This window comes from Sus scrofa, chromosome 5 (assembly GCF_054392235.1).
Source record: "Sus scrofa isolate SSC_HxYL_T2T_F1_AM1 chromosome 5, Sscrofa_HxYL_maternal_Yorkshire_Landrace_v2.0, whole genome shotgun sequence".
Lineage (NCBI taxonomy): Eukaryota > Metazoa > Chordata > Mammalia > Artiodactyla > Suidae > Sus > Sus scrofa.
The window spans coordinates 35,151,694-35,172,654 of NC_139387.1; the positions used below are offsets into that span (position 1 = coordinate 35,151,694).

Genomic DNA, 20,961 nt, shown 5'->3' on the forward strand with positions numbered 1-20,961 from the left:
AGGCCGGCAGCTGCAGCTCTGATTCAACCCTGGGAACTTTCATATGCTGAAGGTGAGACTCTAAAAGACTAAATAAATAAACAAATAAATAAATAAAATGCCACCTCTTTATTTCCAGGGATGAGTAAGGAGTAAGATCTTAGCTTCCGGAGTCAGCCTGGGTGCCATCGTACCTCTGAGACTTTAGGTAAGGCGCTTACCCTCATTACGCCCTCAGTTTCCTCACCTGTAAAATGGGCGTGATGATAGCACCTGCCTTGCCATCTGCCTGTGAGGATTACTGCATGTAACCAGCACCATAAATATCAGCTGTCACTCCGCTGACGGGGATGCTCTTCGGATGGCTAATAGCAAATTTCTTTTTTTCCTTTTTTAAGAAGAAAAACTGTATTTCAAAACGTTAAAAAGCATCCTGTGTCTCTGGAATAAAAATCTGACTATAAATCAAAGAACTTATTAATAAGCCTTTGACCAGTATTCAGAGTTTTTATGATCCCAAAGTACTTACTGAAGAATTAGGCAAACAAATGAAGTTAGCAAAATGTTATTTTATAGTAAGCAAATCTAAGTCATCAGTTCTATTCCTACTTCAGATGCTCCTGGAGTTAGAGATTTAAAGTGACATCTAGAGAAACCTCTGCACTAGATATATTAGATGAAAATGAAGTCACTGAAAAAAAAGAAAAACAAAACAAAATGATGTACTACATTCTATCCAATAACTGATAAAAGTGAGGAAGGAAGGATTTTCCTCTAAAGCTCAAAATTTTAGCCACTGAACTAAATAAAAATGGGGTGAAGGTGGGACTAATTCTCATATTCTGCACACATCATAAGCTCAATTCCTCTCTTCAAAATACTCAGCTGGTATATACTGTGTGTTTGTTCTTTGAAAATACAGAAAAGAGAGTTTGGGTAGTGGTAAATTAATACATCAACAAAAGACACCCTAAATATATTTAAAATTTTTGAAAATGGTTAGCATCTTATTACTTACAGCCTGTATTTCTCTATCTCTTCTCCTTGAGGTAATAAGCTTTTGCAAGTAGAGAGGAAACTCCAAATTCATTGTATGAACATTTGTTGTTACATGGCAAAACAAGAGTACCCAAACTCAGCAGCTTAAAACAACACACACTTATTATTTCACAGTTTCTGTGGGTCAGAGTCTAAGCAAGCCTTAGCTGGGGCCTCTTTTCGGGGTCTCACAGGCTACAATCTCCGTGTCGACCTGGCTGAGTTCTCATCTGAAACTCAGCTGGGGAGGGGCCTACTTCCATGCCTACTTATGTTGGCAGAGTTAAGTTCCTTGCAGTTGTGAGTTTCAGTGTCTTACTGGTGGCCAGCTGGTGGCTATCCACAGTTTGCAGAAGCTGCTTGTAGTTCCTTATTGACACGGGGTTCCCAGGGTGCCTGCTTACCTCCTCAAAATGAGCACAGGAGAGAGAGAGCCCAGCATGAGAGACACTACAATCTTATGGAACATAGTTGCATACATGTAATCACATATCCTGTCGCTTTTATCCTGTTCTATTGATTGGAAGCAAGTCACCATCTATGGTCAAAGGGAGGGACACACAAGGGCATGAGGACCAGCAGGCAGGGGCCTGGAGGCCGCCTGAAGAATAATCTGTCTGTTCCACTCATGTATTTTAATAGTTATTGGTAGATTCATCTTTAGTGGGAGAGAAGGATGACAATATTGACTTTAAAAGCCAAAAGAAGTCTACATTCCACGTTTTCCCTTTTGTCCCCTCAATAATTGAGTACTGGCTCTTGATGTATTACCTTGAAATGATTATAAAGGCTAGCTATACATTGCCTATAATTCAAATTGTAAAAACAGATTCCTTTTCATAACAATGTATCTTGCTCGTCTAGTTTAGTACAGAATCTCGTGTTCTCACGCATTCTAGTTTTCTCAGCGCTTGCTCAATGCCTTGAGGCTGCAAGAAGTATGACACAGCTTTTTCATGCACCTTTCCCTAGGAAACCCTTCAGCGGGTTCCAGGAAGCAGAGACACTGCTGCCAAACAATGGATTTGCTTTGCATCTGGTATTCCTATGCCTCAGGATCTAAGACAGACCAAGTATTTGTCCCAAGATGACCTAATGTACCAGATTATGGTAAAATGGTGAGTTCATCTTAGTTCAACATTTATGCTACAGCACTCTTTCTACAGGCTTAAATAAATTCACGACAGTCCTTGTGAACTGTAGATGGCATCAGCACGATTATGGGTGATGCCGTATGTGATTATATAAAGTTGAAGAGAAGGCCAAAGGCTATCCTAAAAAGAACTCACAGTAGGTGTGACACTTGGAGTTCTTGACACTGAGTTCACCCTTCAAAATGTAAGGCCACACCATCCATTTTCTAACCTACTGTTCTGCGGTGCTCATACAATACGATGTAAAGATTACTCTCATTATTAACCACCAACACCTCACATCCCCATGGCTTTCGCATTTGCAAAACACATTCATCAGGATGATCTCATTTCAGAGAAGCGATAATGGAATCAAGGAGGGTTTCCTCCTACCACTTTTTAGACCAACATTTATTATAGGTTGTGAGCTTCATTTCTCTTTTGCAATGGAAATTATATGAATCTTTTCTTTAAATCTCAGCTCCCAATTATTCCTTGGGTGAGGAAGGCTTCTGGGAGAGCCTCCTGCCTACTGTTAGTGTGTCTTTCTGCCTTTGCTTCTCCACATGGAAGAGCTTTGTGTTATTGTCCCTCTTACTCTGAATGTTCCACTGTTTTCAAGTGCGTTTTTTCAGTTCACTTGCTGGATGGGAACTTCATCGAAGGAAGGGATTTCAATTGTTTTGATTATTTTTGGTTGAGGTTGTCCTCAAATCCCCCGTAAGAGTGCTCTTGTTCACAGAAGCATCTGACAGAGGGTGCCCACGGTCTGACACTTAGCGCTGATGGAAAGATGTTCACCCTTTAGAAAGTGATCGCCCCTACTTTCTCGACTCTGCTCCTACAGTAGGTTGGAAAAGGACAAACTTCTTTCACCACTGGTTACCCAGTAATCATTTTTCAGAACTATTTGAAGTACTCTACTTATATTTTAAAGTGATAGAGCTCAGCACATTTTCTGATAGGTGATTTTCAATTATTTTAAACGACATCATTGTTATCTCAACACCTTCCATAGAATTCTCAGTACATAAAAGAGATCATTGCTGATGGAAGGTGATGAGGAGTGGGGTGGGGGGAGTGGGTCTAGCCTGCCTTCCTACCTGCCCCCATCCTAGGACCCCCGCCCCAAAGAGAAAATCTCTCTCCAAGGCTGTAAATTCTGAATCTCATTCCCACCAACTACTTGGGAGCTGGCCACGAAGTCAGGTTGAGACGTCCCCAGTCAATTGCTCTTTTACCTGTACAAGGTGACACTTGGCTCTGTTTTTCCAGGAATGCTGATCAGTTCATGTTGATGTAGTCACATTAGCATTATGTTAATGTTATTGATATTTTCAAGGACTGTGAGATATCTTACATTAGCAATTTCCCTCAAGAATGACAAGAGAAAGAATGAGTTGGCTGCATCACCCCAAGTTTAAAGGCAGGACTAATCAAGTGACTTTCGAAATGGTATGTGTTAACCCAACCATCTTCCCTGGACACACGGCAAAATTATAACAGCTAAGAGTTTATGTGTGGTCTTCACAAATACTTCAAAGCAAGTATTTCATCCTTCATTGACAGTTTAAAAAACCAAGACTCAGAGAAGCTAAATACCTTTGCTGAGGTCACACGCCTGGAAAAGGGTAATGCTGGCATCTGAATCCAGATCGGTCTCGCTCCAAGACACATACTCTTTCTGGATTTCACACTAAGGAGGGATGTGCTGCCCTTTTGGAGGAGCTTGTTCTAAAACCCGGATTTAGGAGTTCCTGTCGTGGCTCAGTGGTTAACGAATCCGACTGGGAACCATGGGGTTGTGGGTTCAATCCCTGGCCTTGCTCAGTGCGTTAAGGATATCCAGTGTTGCCGTAAGCTGTGGTGTAGGTCGCAGACGTGGCTCGGATCCCACATTGCTGTGGCTCTGGGGTAGGCCAGCGGCTACAGCTCCAATTGGACCCCTGGCCTGGGAACCTCCATATGCCGCGGGTGAGGTCCTAGAGAAGGCAAAAAGACAAAAAAATAAAATAAAAAAAATAAATAAAACCTGAATCTACCTCTTACTTGCTGAGCTACTTAATCTCTGGAGGCCTCAGTTTCCTCGTCTGTAAAACCAGAATAACAACAAAACATGTCACGCAAGCCTCAGTGAAAATTAAACAAGTTAACATACGTACAGTGCTCGGAAATGTCCCTGGAATAATGCAAGGTGTGCAGTACATATTTTAACCATGATTATTGCTATTAATATATTTGAGTTACAAGCCAGGCTCTCCGCAGTACTACTGCATTACTCCTTGTTTTATCCAGAGTCACATGGGGAGAAATCTTAGCTTCTGCAAAAGATCAGGACCCGCCGTGAACTGAAGCAACTCGCTTTGTGTACACTTAAGACCTGTGCATGCCTACCAAATCGGTTCATGCTCAGAAGATACCCAGAGGTCACTGAGCTCATCTTGAAGCTGTGGCCTGGTCCCTTCTGAAATTATCGACCTCAGTTGGAAATATCTCCAGGGAAAGAAGTTTTATAGCTTCCTGTGGGAACTGATTCAAATGTCAGACATGGACCCAAAGCCATGAGCCCTGTGCCTCATGCTACAAGGTAAGGAAAACCTACCATCTTCCACTGGAGACCTGGGCTGTCTTAGAAAGGGCTTCTTGAACCTGAGCTGGTGTCCTTCGGAATCAACGCCTAATCCATGCTTCCTTCTGTCTGTGCTTACAATTGATGAGTGTCTCAATTTAAAGACTGTATCGTGCATTTATGGAAAAAAATATTTTCCTTTCAGAATGGTGGAACTTGGTGAGAAAGTGATTTGCTGCAAGCTGAGCCCTGTTCATGGAGCAAACTGGGGGAGGGTGATGGGGGGGGGGGAAGAGGTGTAACCTCAGCTGATTATCGTGAGGTGTTAAGAAAATCTCTAGACTGAAAATGAGGAGAAATAGGTTTTGACATCGGACTTCCTTGTTGACTGCTTCTCTGGCCTTGGGCAGACTCATAAACAGCAGATGATACTAACTACGCTGTTTATTTTACAGGCATATTGGGACGATCAAGTGAGATCATGTTAAGTAAAGCTATCATCAGGCAAAGCCTCTGACCCACCGTCCTAACAACATGCCCACAGGCACCCTGACTTTCTGAATTCTCTCCACCTTTGCAGGACGAGGTGTGCCTTGAGATGTGTTCCTCCGGGTGGCTTCCTAAGTGAGTGCCTGGCTTACAGAGACAGAGAGATAGGCAGAACCTGACCCCAGAAATCCCAATTTCACAAAGCCAATTTCCGTCCTCCATTGCTGCACAACGTAGCCCACTTCCCTGGCTGCTCCCACAAGCACTGGCATTAAGGAAGGAGCTGGAGATGGTCTAGAGTGGGGTAAGGATGCCTGTTCTACAAGGGCCCCTCGCCAGGGCTCTGAAGCTGGGGGTGCACTGTGCAGGGGTCCTTCTGGAATACGGGATGCCTGACACTCTCTTCTGGTGCAAGAGCAGTGCTGCATCACCACGTGGTCAATCGCTCTTCACCGAGCCCCAAGCGAGACCCACAGAAACCCCATGTCCCCACCCCCAGAGGAACGGAGGTATCCTCACATCACTCGGGGACTCTGTCATTAGGGTCTCCCTTTCTCCAGGGGAAAAAGGCCTCTCTCCTGAGCCACCTCCGGCCCAAGCTCCGCCTACCTCCCCTTCCCTTCTCTGCCTCCTTCGAGACCCAGAAGCTACTGACCCTCCCTCCCCCACCCCACCATGGGACAGTCAGCATCCTTTTTTTTTTTTTTTTTCCTTTTTCTCTTTTTAGGGTCATACCTGTGGCATATGGAAGTTCCCAGGCTAGGGGTCGAATGGAAGCTGCAGCCCTTGGCCTATGCCACAGCCACAGACACAGCCACACCGGATCTGAGCCATGTCTGTGGACCTGTGCCCCAGCTTGCAGCAACACAGGATCCTTAACCCGCTGAGTCAGGCCAGGGATCAAACCCACATTCTCATGCATCCTGGATGGGTTCTTACCCTGCTGAGCCACAACCAGAACTCCCACCATCCACTTTAAACTTATGATTCCTGTCGTCATTTCTACTGTTATTTAAATATCATGGCGAAGTTGGAGACTGCGTGCAGCTAAGTAAAACAAGTCACAGCAGAGTTCCCGTCGTGGCGCAGTGGTTAATGAATCCGACTAGGAACCATAAAGTTTCGGGTTCGATCCCTGGCCTTGCTCAGTGGGTTAAGGATCTGGCGTTGCCATGAGCTGTGGTGTAGGTCGCAGATGCGGCTCAGATCCCATGTTGCTGTGGCTCTGGCGTAGGCCAGTGTCTACAGCTCCGATTGGACCCCTGGCCTAGGAACCTCCATATGCCGTAGGAGAGGCCCTGCAGAAGGCAAAAAGACAAAAAGAAAAAAAAAAAAGAAAGAAAGAAAAGAAAAGAAAAACAAGTCACAGCATTATTTTCCTGTCTCCAAGGAAGCTCAAGAATTGGGAGTAGAGGAAAGAACCTTAACAGATAATAATATCAAAGGCTTACTATGTGCCCAGCATCAAATAACAGTTTAAAAGGATTATATCATTTAATCCTCCATACAGACCAATGAACTAGGTATTACTCTTATTAGCTCCATTTAACAAACGATTATACCAAGGCTTTGGGGATGTTCTATCACTCTATCTGACACACTTAATAAGTGGCAGAACCAGGATTTAAACTTTATTCGGCAGGGCTTCTGTGAAATAATTAAGCAGTGGCCTTCTACTCCTCACTGACAGCTTAGTATACGCATGACAAAACAGTGACTCGGAATTAATGCAGATGTATGATTAAGCAAGACAAAGGGTTTATAATCCCAAGGGGAAAATGAAATTAAAGCTCTTCCTTAGGATCAAGGAAAAACTAAGTTTCCATTAAATAGCAATTAATAAGAGTCAAAATGGCAGCCAATATGTGAGTATTTCTTTTTATCTTGTCCTCTATTATATTTGCTTCAAATAAGTTTTCAAGTATTTGAGGTGTGTTGATGATACACCATTTTAGTAGAAGCATGCAATTGGCTGGACCATATGCATAGGTTAAAAAGAGCCCAGGAGTCTATTGCTATAAAATTGTAGTCCTAGCCCTTTTATAGCCTCCTAGTACTACTGGTAAGGAGTTAAGCCTCTAAGGAAATAGCAAATATGACATGATGGTTTTGCCACCCTTATGTGTCTAAGATCTCTGCAGCCATCTGAGATACTGTAAGTATTCCTCATGGATAACAACGTCGCATGTTTCTTTCTTTTTTTTTAAATTTTAATGACTTTTACTTTTTCCATTATAGCTGGTTTGCAATGTTCTGTCAATTTTCTACTGTATAGCAAAGTGACCCAGGCGCGTGCGCACGCACACACACACACACACACACACACACACACACATATACATACACATTATATACATCTTTTTCTCACATTAGCCTCCATCGTGCTCCATCATAAGTGCCTAGATATGGTTCTCAGTGCTATACAGCAGGATCTCATTGCTTATCCATTCCAAAGGCAATACTTTGCATCTATTAACCCCAGACTGCCCCCAGTCCATCCCACTCCCTCCCCCTTGGCAACCACAAGTCTATTCTCTAAGTTCATGAGTTTCTTTTCTGTGGAAAGGTTCATTTGTGCCATATATTAGATTTCAGCTATAAATGATATCCTATGGTATTTGTCTTTCTCTTTCTGACTTACATCACTTAGTATCTAAATGCTTGGAGGAGCCCAAGCCCAGGAACCCCACGGCCTCACCTCCCCCAGAAGATGCCTGCCTCCCCTATGCCTTCTCTGGTTCCAGACTTCCCAGGCCTTAACCACAGCCCTTTCATATAAGCCTACCTCTAGTTAATGAGCACTTCCAGGCAGTGACATAGTGGCAATTATATTAGCATGCTCTTCAATGCATCTTTCAAAACAGGCCATAGCTCTTGGAGTAGAAATGTCTTCAGAAGGATCCCCACAACTACCCTCTCTGAAATTGACTTCACTAAAGTTGAAGGGAAAATACCAGCACAGTATTTTGAATCTCTATATTTAAACATACATACTTTCTAACTTTACACGTAAACAATAAAAAAATGAGAACCCCTTCATTAGAAAGATGAGAGACTGGCATTGATTTTTTTAAAAATGCCTCCATTAATACTGTGGATTAATGGCCAGCAGGAGTCCTTGGGGTCCTCCTTCACTTGCGTTCGCACTTACAGACTTGAAATGAGTAATATCATTAATAAGCCTCATTTGCAGGCTGGAAGCCGACTGCCCCACCACAATCATGGTGATGATTAGTTCATTTGAAGAGGAGGATGTTTATTGCTCACAGTTGGGAAGCCTGACCATCAAAGCCCATCCACTGCTCTTATGAAGAAAGGAAAGGTACCCGCACGTTGTTCTTCTCTTCAAAGCCCAGCTTTCAAATGAGGGTGACAGAGGAGGAAATGCATGCTTTTATCTAAATGAAATCAATTCCATTGTGCCCCAAATCATCAGAATCTGTCCCTTACTTTCTTTGCTCTCCCTAGACTCACTATTCATGGCTTTTCTTTTCCCAAGACAATGGTAGTAATGGCTTTATTCTCTCATTCAAATTAATTTAACACACATTTACTGAATGCCTACAATGAGCCACACCAGGCCAGCAGGCTGCAAAGGTAACACTGTTCCAACCTTCCAAATCTCACACTGGAGTAAGAAAGAGATACCAAGAGAAGAGTTGCATTAACAAAGGGAGCTGAAACATACAGAAATAGGGCAAAGAAATACATGGTTGACCCTACTCGGATGGGTCAAGGAAAGCTTCCGAGTAAAGATGTCTGAGCCAATCACGGATGGGCACTTCATACACTTTCAGAAAAGAAGGGCATTCCTGCCGCTGCGGCAACAGGACCAAGGTCCAGAGGCCTTGGAAATTAGTCCAGTGTGCAAGGTGGGCAGCAAAAGTAAAAAGAAGATGGAGGAGTTATCAAGGCAAAGTAATGGAAGGGCACACGAAGGAGTTAGTATTCGATCTTGCAGGCAATGAACAGGCACAGACTGACTGGCGTTTTAGAAAAATCACTGATGAGCAGGGTGGAGAGTAGACTGGAGAAGAGGGGTAGGGAGCCGGTTAGAAACCTACTGCAATAGTCCAGGCAGAGGGGGTGGTGCGTGGCAACCAGGGCAGGAGTGGAGGGGTAAAGAGGGAAGGTCAAAGGCTTCTTAGAGGCAGAATGAGGAGGAAGGCATCAGGGACGAGGATCCAGTTGGAAGCTTGGGTTCTCGGAGGAAGGGGATATAGAATCCATCAGGAGAACAGGTTTTAGGGAAAAGGCCATGAGTACTATAGAACACAGGCAACTATATCCAGTCTCTTGGGATAGACCACGATGGAATAAAATATAAGAAAGGGAATGAATATCTATGGGTGACTGGGTCACCTTACTGTACAGCAGAAATTGGCACAACGCTATAAATCAGCTATACTTTAATTTAAAAATGCTTTAGGAAAAGAAAAAAGAAAAGAATGAGTTCATCCTTTCCAGAACAGCAATAGGTGAGATGGAAGAAATACTCTTCTTCATTCATTCTATCACTGGGTACCACAGACGCGTCTATGGTTTTTGGAGCACTGATTTTTAAACCTTAAAAAATATTTCCAAGTGTTTCAAAGTGAGAAGGCTTGGTGGGGAATGGGTAATATCATTAGCAGATAGAGAGATGAGGTTGGAGCATCAAGATTACATTAACAAGACAGGCCTCTGCTTGCCCAGAGCAAATGCAGGAGATGCAAGCTCTGCTCAGATGAGACTCCTGCCAGGAGCAGAGGTGTGACACGCTCGCTCATGCGTGGGGACAAATCGACTGAGACATAATAAAGCCAAAGGATTTGATTAGGAATGCTTGGGATCAGTGACTGGGTTAAAATAACAGGAGAGGAAAGCACAAGGACAGAACATCGCCTGATAAGGGGGCAGGATGTACTTGGATCTGGATTGATAAAAATAGGTGAGCCAGTCAGGTGATTCCTTCTAGTTTGGTAAGAGCGGTGATCGGGCGAGTGAGAGACTAGAAGAGGTGGGAAAAAAATGGAAGCCTGATGAATAAGAGAGGATGGCAGAAGAGGCATCAGGATAACGCAATTGTCAGAGTAAAATATTGGGGTTATGTTAGACAAGGGCAGCCTCCTACGTATAAAGGCCAATCTAAAACTTAGCAGCAAAGAAGACATTTAAAGGGCAAGTCAGAGCGGAGGCAGAAACGAGTTACCTAGGTCACAACGACAACATGAACTCTGGCACAGACTTGAGTGTTCGCTAGCCTGGCAAGGAAATCAAGACACTAAGTGCCGACCCCGCAGGAGTGAGCATTACCGTAATGTGACCACTGCTATGAGCGAACATTAGACTAATTGGGATTGAAGTCCCAAGAGGCTCGTATTCGAGGTGAAAATACAAAAAGAAACATGGAGAAAAATGGAAAAACTTGCATTTACTGAACAGAGAGCGTCTTCCCCTTCACTGCTGGTAAATAAGAGACAGATGGAATAATTAAGCAGGCAAAATTGCCGAATCGATGATTCTAGAATCCCTAATGCACCTATCAGAGAGACCATTGTGGGCAGTTAATTCAGTAAATAAGCCCACCTGGCTCTCTCCTATGTCACCTGTGAATGAGGTCCAAGTGTAAGACACAATTCTATGGGATGAGAATTTTCAACAGGATTTAATTCTGCAAGTTAACTGGAAGTAATATTCATCTGTGAGGTTATTTTAAATATGTATCCGCATATACACACTATTGCCTCAGTCCATGCATACATGTATGAGACGTTATGAAGATTCACAGTCATATAAGAAACATCTGAAAAATTCAACTCGGTCAATTCTGCTTCAGCAGCTGTGTAGCGTGAGAAACAACCAAGAGATGAAGCCCTGGAGGGCTTCAAAAGCCAAAAAAGAAAACAAGAATTCCTGAAAGAATAGATGGTAGTCAAGTGACAAGTGACTTAGGAGAATGGGGTTCCTACCTAGTCAGACTGGGGGCGGGGCAGCTCGAGTTCATCTCAACAGGTGTTCATTTTGCACTTGCTCTGTGCGAGGCTCCCTGCCCAGCGCTGCAGGTCCACAGAGGGGTCAGATGAATTCCCACGCATTGGCACCCTGTACCAATCTCACCTCTTATCTCTGTGCTATTGCCACTTACAGTGGGCAGGGTGTTCAATAGATACCCTAGCTAGCATATATAATCCATAAGGCTGCAAATTCAATACAATTAATCCATGACCCAAATGGGAACTTAGTTTAATTTAGATATTGGTATTTCCAGGCTTTGGTTCTACATTGCTGTTTCACAGTTTAGTCACCCACATTCTCTTCCATTCAAGCCCATAAATACCTTAAGCTGCAGCTACCGCAAGTTCAAGGGTAAAACGTTGTCTCAAGGTGTAATTAAAAGAAAATCTCAGAGTTCCCGTTGCAGTGCAGCAGAAATGAATCTGACTAGGAACCATGAGGTTGTGGGTTTGATCCCTGGCCTTGCTCAATGGGTTAAGGATCCAGTGTTGCCATGAGCTATGGTGTAGGTCACAGACGTGACTCGGATCCCAAGTTGCTGTGGCTGTGGTGTAGGCCGGCAGCTGCAGCTCCTATTTGATCCCTAGCCTGGGAACCTCAAAATGCCGTGGGTGTGGCCCTAAAAAAACAAAACAAAAAAACAAAAAGGAAAATCTCAACTACCTGGCAATGTAAAATAATAACAAGAGTAATAATAGCAATGGTATCCTGGTCTGGACTGCCAACTAAAGCAAACCTGAGTAGCTTTTAATCTTCATAGTTGTGATTTCAAGTACAAAGCAGTGGAGGTTATTCTTATCAAAGAACAATAATGAACTACAGGTTTGGGGTATGGCTTTTCATTGCTAATGAAACTGTGAAAACTCAACATTTTCCTAATGTTAATCTGCTGGGGAAAATGACAAGAAAGCAATGGAAGAGGCAGGTTGAAAGGAAGAAAATTTGTCCTAGACGAGAGCAGGGAAGGAGCAAGATCGTCACACAGTGACAGGGCTGCACTGCTAACAAGGTGGATGGCATCATTCACCTTGTGAAGTGAGGTCATTTTATAACGTCGAGGCGTCGTATCAACTCTGAAAGACTTTTATGATTTTTCAGACTACTGTTTATACTGAAACCAATGGAACAGAGGTTCCCAAACTCTCTAAAACTGGTCATTTGGGCTGCCAGAGGAGCATGTCAGCTTCTGGTCTTCCAGGGCGTGACTGATAACATTTCTGTTAAATGTGCACAGAGAAGCCCAATGAATCTTTTTTAAAAATTTAACTGGCATGTCATTCGTCTATTTTTTTCTAACTTTCTAAACTACTAAACAAACAAAAAACCAAAACCAAAACAAACAAAAATACCCCCCTTTAAAATTTAAGAGTTGCCGTACAAAATACAAGAGGATTCATTTAAACCTGAATTTCAGAGAATAATAAATTGTTTTTTTTTAATTATAAGTATATCCTAAACATTGCATAGGAAGTACAGCATAGGATATACTTCCATTAAAAAAGTATGTGCTGCTTTTCTGAAATTCATGTTTAACTGAGCTTCCTGTATTTGAATGGCAACATATGGCAGAGCTGAACTCTCAAGGACAGTAGAGAAATCTGCAGGGTGGGGTGGGAGGCAAAAAGGAACCCAAACTGAAGATCTATCTGAGTGATTGACAGATAGTGGATGCTGTCCAGGTATCTGTTCCTTCCTCCTTTCTTCTTTCCCCTTCTTTTCTTGCTCCTCTGCTAGGCCCTAAAGAAATACCAAGACATTTATGTCCTTGTCCTCAGGGAGCATACTACTAATAAAATAAATACAGTCATTTAATGAAAGATGACAGGTGCCAGGGCCAAAGAGGAGGCGAAGAGCAACCTCCCACAGAAGGAGAGGGAGGGCAAGTCTAGTTAAACAGGCATCCTTATCTGGTGAGCACACATCCCTTCAAATACTTCTAATGAACAAAGACATGACATGAGGCAGGACACCACCCAGGGCATTTTCAGTATCTGTCACATTCCTCAATAAATATTTTGAGGCTTTCCCTTCATTCCCTAAATTATTTTCCACAAGTACTATCTCAGGCTCATGCCTTTGGGCTCCTTTAAGTTGAGCTCAAATCTCAAAGCTCAACTGGGATTTCATGAAGAGCACCCATAAAGGTGGCCACAGTTCACTGACACACAAGGCAACCAGACCAGAGAAATCAGAGAACCATTCCAAAGGCAACTTCCTTACTCTGGGGAACATCTTGGGGTAAACATCCTCCTCTCACGGCCACCGAGCACAAGGCTTCTATTTCTCAGTTCTGCAAATCACATTTACAACAGCGAAATAGGCAAAACGCACATGTTCAACAGGCACACGTTCAAAATACAGATTCGGGACCAAAATTTTCTATCATCTTTGTTTTCTTTTGGCCACACCCATAGAATGTGGAAGGTTCAGGGTCAGGGATCAAACCCATGCCATAGCAGTGACAATACTGGGTCCTTAACTGCTGAGCTACCAGGGAACTCCTTTATAATCGTCATGAACCTAAATATTTCTGCCAAAATAAAATCATCAGTGGAGTTCCCATTGTAGCCCAGCAGTAACGAACCTGACCTGTATCCCTAAGAATACAGGTTCGATCCCTGGCCTCGCTCAGTGGGTTAATCAGCTGTAGCTAATCAGCTGTAGCTCTGATTTGACCCCTAGCCTAGGAACTTTCATACGCCACGTAGGTGTGCCCCTAAAAAGACCAAAAAAAGAAAAAAAAAAAAAAAGATCAGTGATTTCTCTGCTTTTGCGCCTATGCCACTTCCAGCATGAAGATGAATTTCAAATGCTTTGCTATTAGTCCCCTCACGGAGAAGAAGCATATTTTAAAGCTTTTTTCCGTGAAATTAAAAGTATACATCCATTTATAAAAAGGTTTTAAATGAATCAAGGAATTACCAAGGGGGGAAAAAAATCCAGAATAATTGCTGATAACATCTTCAGATTTCTTATTAGTTTTTATACATAACTTATGTAATTGAGATCTTATTGTACTTATATTCCTACCTCACATAAAATTCTGTACATGCACTACTGAATATATGTTACACATATGATTTTATATTGGAAGGGTATTCCATGATTCATCACATGTCTATAGTTGAGTGTTTCTTTCTTTTTTTTTTTGTTTTGTTTTGTTTTTTTGTTTTTTTAGGGCCGCACCTGCAGCATATGGAGGTTCCCAGGTAGGGGTCAAATCAGAGCTTCAGCTGCTGGCCTACACCACAGCTATAGCATGTGAAATCTGAGCCATGTCTTCGACCTACACCACAGGTCATGGCAATGCCAGATCCTGAACCCCCTGAGCAAGACCAGGATTGAACCCTCATCCTCATGGATCCTAGCTGGGTTTGTTAACTGCTGAACCACAAAGAGAACTCCCTATTTGAGTGTTTCTGATCAAGACTTCCTGTGTTGAGTCCCAGCCCCTCCAATTACTCTCATGTAGCCATCAGCATTCTCTGCCTTGGTTTCCTCTGCCTGTTGTTATGAATCATAAATGAGTTACTAATAAGCATAAAACTCATATACTGCCTAACACACCATGAATACCAAACAATGCTAACTATTAGTATTTTTGTAATTATGATAAAATTGTTTTATATATCTTTTGAAGGCGAGAAATTAGGTAAATCAGAACAAGAGAGTGCATATAAAACAGAAAAAGTCCAGTAGGACTAATAGAAATTTCTCTGAAACTACCAGAAATGAAATTTTACATAGATTTCCAATGTTTGTCACATAATGGACACTCAACTGATGCTGCTGAATCAATGAAGCAATGAATTATGGACCAATGACTTCTGGCTTGGGGGTGCAAGTCATTTTCATCTGTTTGCATGTGTAAGATGTGACATAAAATCTGAAAAGTCATCAACTTCTTATGTCCTTGAGATCAAAGTAAAGATTCAGTGTGTAGAACTACTTGATATAAGAGAATGAAGCTGGTTAAAGATGTTAAAATAGTACATAGATGTGTATTTGGGAGGGGATTCATTCAGCTGAGTGAAAACGCTTTAAACGGAATTGTCAAAAAATCCTTATAAAACTCTTACAAAATACCAAGTAATAGTGAAGAGAAAACAATGCTAAAATAGACTGGTTTGGGGGGAAAAGCTCCTAAACCAATTCCTGAAACCTGAGCTACTATGTCTGAATTAATAATGGAATACTTAAGTATAAAAAAAGATTCCATTTATGACAGCATCTAAAAGAGTAAAATACTTAGAAATAAACCCAATTGAGGAGGCAAAAGATTTATACACTAACAATTAAAACACTTTGCTAAAATGTGGAGAAAAGGAAACTCTTCTACACTGTTGGTGGGAATGTAAATTGGTACAACCACTATGGAAAACAGTATGGAGGTACCTCAGAACGCTAAATATAGAACTATCACATGATCTAGCAATCTCACTCCTGGGTATATATCTGGACAAAAATTTAATTCAGAAAGACACTGGCACCCCTATGTTCACTGAAGCACTATTCACAATAGCCAGGACATGGAAATAACCTAAATGTCCATCAACAGATAAATGGATTAAGAAGATGTGGTACATATGTACAATGGAATACTACTCAGCCATAAACAGGACAAAATAATGCCATTTGTATCAACATGGATGCAACTAGAGAGTTTCATAATAAGTGAAGTAAGTCAGAAAGAGAAAGACAAATATCATATGATATCACTTATATGTGAAATCTAAAATATGGCACAAATGATCTTATCTACAAAACAGAAACAGATTCAGGAACGTAGAGAACAGACTTGTGGCTGCCAAGGGAGAGGAGGGAGGAAGTGGGATAGACAGGGAATTGGCAGTTGAGCGACACAAACTATTACATTTGGAATGGATAGGCAATGAGATCTTGCTGTATAGCACAGGGAGCTATATTGAGTCTCTTGGGATAGACCATGGTGGAAGATAATATAAGAAAAGAAATGTATGTATGTGTATGACTGGGTCGCTTTGTTGTACAGCAGAAACTGACACAACACTGTAAATCGACTATAATAAAAATAATTTAAAAACAAAAAATAAAAACATTGCCGAAAGAAATTAAATATGCAAGTGAGTAGAAAGATATCCCATTTCATGCATTAGAAGACTTATCATTAAGATGTCAATGCTACCTAAAGTGATCTTCAGATTTAATACAATCTGTATCAAAATTCCATTGGTGCTTTTTGCAGAAACAGAAAAATCCACCCAAAAGTTCATATGGAATTTCAAGTGACCCCCTATAAGCTGAAATAATCTTGGAAAAGAAGAATCAAACTGTAGGTCTCATATTTTCTAATTTCAAAATGTATTACAAAACTATAATAATTAAGACCGTGTGGTACTGGCATAATGACAAACATGGAAACTAAAGGAACAGAATAGCAAGTCCGGAAAAAAAAAAACTCCTGCACTTATGGTTGTATGATTTTCAACAAGGGTGTCAAGCCCATTCAATGAGGAAAGGACAGTCTTTTCAACCAATGGTGTTGGAAAAACTGGATATCTGCATTTGAAAGAATGAAGTTACAAAAATTAACTCAAAATGGATCAAAGACCTAAATGTAAGAACTAAAACTCTAAAACCCTTAGAAGAAAACATGGAGAAGAACCTTCATGATACTGGATTTGGAAATGGTTTCTTGGATATGCCACCAAAAGGAAAAATAAATAAATTGTACTAGTTCAAAACTTAAAACTTCCATGCAGGGTTGCTGCTGTGGCCCAAGTTTGATCCCTGGCCCAGGAACTTCCATATGCTGTGAGCACAGCCAAAAACAACAACAAACTTCTGTGCAGAAAGGACACAATCAACAGAGTGAAAGGCAACATATAAAACAGGAAAAACTATTTGCAAAGCATATATCTAATAAGGGGCTAGTATCCAGAATATAGAAAGAACTCCTGCAACTCAGCAACAACAAAAACCCCTCTATTATAAATGGGCATAGGATTTAAATAGACATTTCTACAAAAGAAAGATATACAAATGATCAATAAGCACATGAAATGACACCAATATTACTAATAATTAGGAAAGAGCAAATCAAAATTACAATGAAATACCAACTTATACCCATTAGGATGGCTATTACATAAAAGAAAGAGAGACCAAGTGTTAAAGATGTCGCAAAATGAGAATACTATTGCACTGTTGGAAATCTAAAATACTACAGCCTCTATGGAAAACAGTATGGTGGTTCCTTAAAAAAGTAAAAATAGAAGTACCATATGATTCAACGAATCCCACTTCTGAGTAAATGTCAAAAATAACTGAAAGTCAGATCTTGAAGAACTATTTTACACCCATGTTCACAGCAGCATTATTTATAATAGCCAAGAGATGGAAGTAACCCAAGTGTCTATTAATAGATGAACGGAGAAACAAAACGTGATATATACACACAATGGAATATTACAGAATCTTAAAAAAATAAAATTCCAACACAAACTACAACATGGTTCGTGAAACCTGAGAGCATTATTCTAATGGAAATAAGCCAGTCACAAAAAGACAAATACTGTATGATTTCACTAATATGAAGTACCTCGAGTAGTCAAATTCAGAGACTGAAAGACAGTGACGGTTGCCAGGGGCTGGAAAGGGAGGAGGGAATGGGAAGTAATTGTTTAATGTTAATTGTTTCAATTTTTCAAAATGAAAAGAATTTTGAAGATGTCAGGAGTTCCCGTTGTGGCGCAGTGTTTAACGAATCTGACTAGGAACCATGAGGTTGTGGGTTTGATCCCTGGCCTTTCTCAATGGGTCAAGGATCCAGCGTTGCTGTGAGCTGTAGTGTAGGTCGCAGACGCAGCTCGGATCCCGTGTTGCTGTGGCTCTGGCGTAGGCTGGCATCTACCGCTCCGATTCGACCCGTAGCCTGGGAACCTCCATATGCCACGGGAACGGCCCTAGAAAAGACAAAAAAAAAAAAAAAAAAAAAAAAATTCTGAAGATGGGTTGCAAAACAATGTGATTAATACTAAACACTGCTGGACTGTACACTAAAAAAAATTCCGTTGGCAAAATTTGTTACATTGTGGTATATTTTACCACAACAAGAAATAACAATAAACATGTTTAAGGATAAGGGGTGAAATATTTCATGATATATTGGTCTGGTTTTAAATTTCAGGTTCCATTTTTCTCTTTTTATTTAATTTAATTAATTGATTTATTTATTTCTGTCTTTTTAGGGCCATACCCATGGCACATGGAGGTTCCCAGGCTAGGGGTCCAATCAGAGTGGTAGCTGCTGGCCGACACCAGGGCCACAGCAATGCAGGATCCAAGCCATGTCTGTGGCCAGATCCTTAACCCACTAAGCAAGGCCAGGGATCAAATCTGTGTCCTCATGGATGCCAGTCAGGTTCTTTAACCACTGAGCCACGACAGGAACTCCCATTTTTCTCTTTTTAAATCATTGGGTAAGCATAAGTTCTGTCCTTCCCAGCAAAACTGTAACTTCCATGGGCTCATGGGCTGGGTCCTGATTCAGGCACACAGTAGACTTAGAATAAACCTTTGCTAGGGGGCACGAATAGACTTAACATTCCAGTGTTTGGCTAATCTTCTGTTGAGCCTCAAACATTAATACCTTCTACACTAGCTGAGGGTACTCAGCAGGCAAAGGAGAATTTCCACCTGGAGGAACATCTGTTGTAAAGGACAGAAGAGCCTGAACAAGAGGAACTCCATTTGATCCTCTTAATGAAGAGCCCAGAGGGCTGCTGGCACATAATAACCTCCTTCCCTTGCAAGTCTTCTAGGGCAGAATGATGTGCTCTCGAGGTACCTGTTCCTTCCCTTTCATACGCTCAATGATTCATTGTCCAAGTTGGCAAAACACATTTTGCTTCTGAACCTTCGTTCACACAGTTTCCTTCTCCTGCTTAGCATCCTCTGGCTTCAACCCAGCCGCGCTCACATCTCCCTCCCGGTAGGAAGTATTCCCCATGATAAGCTGTTTTGGAGTCCAAGATCTTTGGCAATTGCTACCATATATCATGCTCACGTGCTAGGATTTTTAAGTCTATGAGTCACAGACTCTCTTTTCCCAATGAGATCTAGTCAACAGTCTGAACTGCCTGTCTGATGGTCCCCAAAATATCTCAAAGCTACCCCCATAGCAATATGCCCCAAACGACCTCAAATCGTTATTCTACAACAAGAGCTTCTTCCCGTGTCCCTGGTCTTGATGAATGGCCCCTGTGACACAAGGCTAGGGGTCTAATCGGAGCTGTAGCCACCGGCCTACACCAGGGCCACAGCAACGCAGGATCTGAGCCGCGTCTGAGACCTACACCACAGCTCACAGCAACGCCGGATCCTTGACCACTGAGAAAGGCCAGGGATCGAACCCGCAACCTCATGGTTCCTAGTTGGATTCATTAACCACTGAGCCACTACATTTCTTTTTATAAGTAAGTTTTACTGGAGCATAGTTGACTGAGAAAGTTGTATTCGTTTCACGTGCACAGCAAAGGAAATCAATTACCTGATTTCAGGAAATCTGTTCCTTTTCAGATTCTTTTCCCATATAGGTTATTACACAGAATCGGGTAGATGACTCTGTGCCCCACAGTAGGTCCTCGTCATCAACTACTTTCCTCTCATCCTCAATATAGACCTAGCTTGGAATAATGCTGCTTTCTTCCACCAACTGCACTTAGCAACTTCTTGCTGCCTCTACCACCAACTTAGTCCTGCCTTGTTTTCACGGGTCTCATTATTATTTCGTTATGGTAAAGCCGACAGAACCAGAGACGACTGCCACTGAAAGACTTGATTCTACTCACAGTTCCCAAGAGGGAGTACGTGTCATACTCCAGGGACTCTGAGGGTCTCTCCTGAGGCTGAAGGAGAGGAAGGACCTGCAGGCAGGAGCCTTTATTCTGGTTTCTATGAGAGGAATGGAGAGGCAGGGTCAACCAGTTTAGCATGGGCTCCTTTGAATTACTTCGGCAGGTTCTGGGACCCTGGGGCTCTGCCTGCTTGTCTGGTATCTGGCTTTGGGGTAATGAGGGCAGGTGAACAGCGGCTGAGACAGTGAGAGCCTAAGAAAGCAGGTGGTTGGTGGTGTGGATGTAATCAGCTAATCCAGAAGGAGAAGTGACCAGCCTCTGGTCAAGGCCAAGGTCAAGTGAGCACTTCGACTACATTATAAGCACATCACCCTGGCCTGTTCACTGCAACAGCCTTCTGAGATGTCCCAACCACCACTCTCTTCCATCCTTAACTGCTCTGCCCTCCCCAAAACCCTTCAGAGGTTTCCCTATTCCATAGAATAAAACCAGAATCTTCTAATGTGGTTTTTTGTGGGGTTTTTTGTTTGTTTGTTTGTCTTTTTGCCATTTCTAGGGCCATTCCTGCGGCATATGGAGGTTCCCAGGCTAGGGGTCTAACTGGAGCTGCAGCCGTAGGCCTACGCCAGAGCCACAGCAACATGGGATCCGAGCTGCTGCGTCTGCAACCTACACCACAGCTCACGGCAACTGGGTCCTTAACCCACTGAGCAAAGCCAGGGACCTCATCGTTCCTAGTTAGATTCGTTAACCCCTGCGCCACAAGGGGAACTCCTCTAAGGCGGTTTATGAACCCCCAATACCCTGGTACTTTCATTACCTTCCCAGGCACGCTTCCACCTTGCTTCCTCTTAACTGCATACTTAGTTCATCTCTACCTGTATGTTGCTGTCTGCTCCACAAAAAGTACTTTCCCACC

General features: G+C 42.2%; 1 protein-coding gene and 2 long non-coding RNA genes across 3 annotated transcripts in view; 2 read left to right on the forward strand and 1 right to left on the reverse strand.

The window, feature by feature from the left end:
- The window catches only part of GRIP1 (glutamate receptor interacting protein 1), a 766,103-nt gene that overhangs the window by 497,115 nt on the left and 248,027 nt on the right, over nt 1-20,961 (reverse strand). The window lies entirely within an intron of this gene.
- LOC146403321 (uncharacterized) overlaps nt 5,902-20,961 on the forward strand; it is a 51,660-nt gene continuing 36,600 nt past the window's right edge. Inside the window, exon 1 of the long non-coding RNA XR_014803557.1 lies at nt 5,902-6,046. This is a non-coding gene — a long non-coding RNA (uncharacterized LOC146403321). The remainder of the gene's footprint in view (nt 6,047-20,961) is intronic.
- LOC146403322 (uncharacterized) lies at nt 14,337-20,630 on the forward strand. Its single transcript, XR_014803550.1, has 2 exons — nt 14,337-17,970; nt 19,641-20,630. It is a non-coding gene; the product is annotated as an uncharacterized LOC146403322 (long non-coding RNA).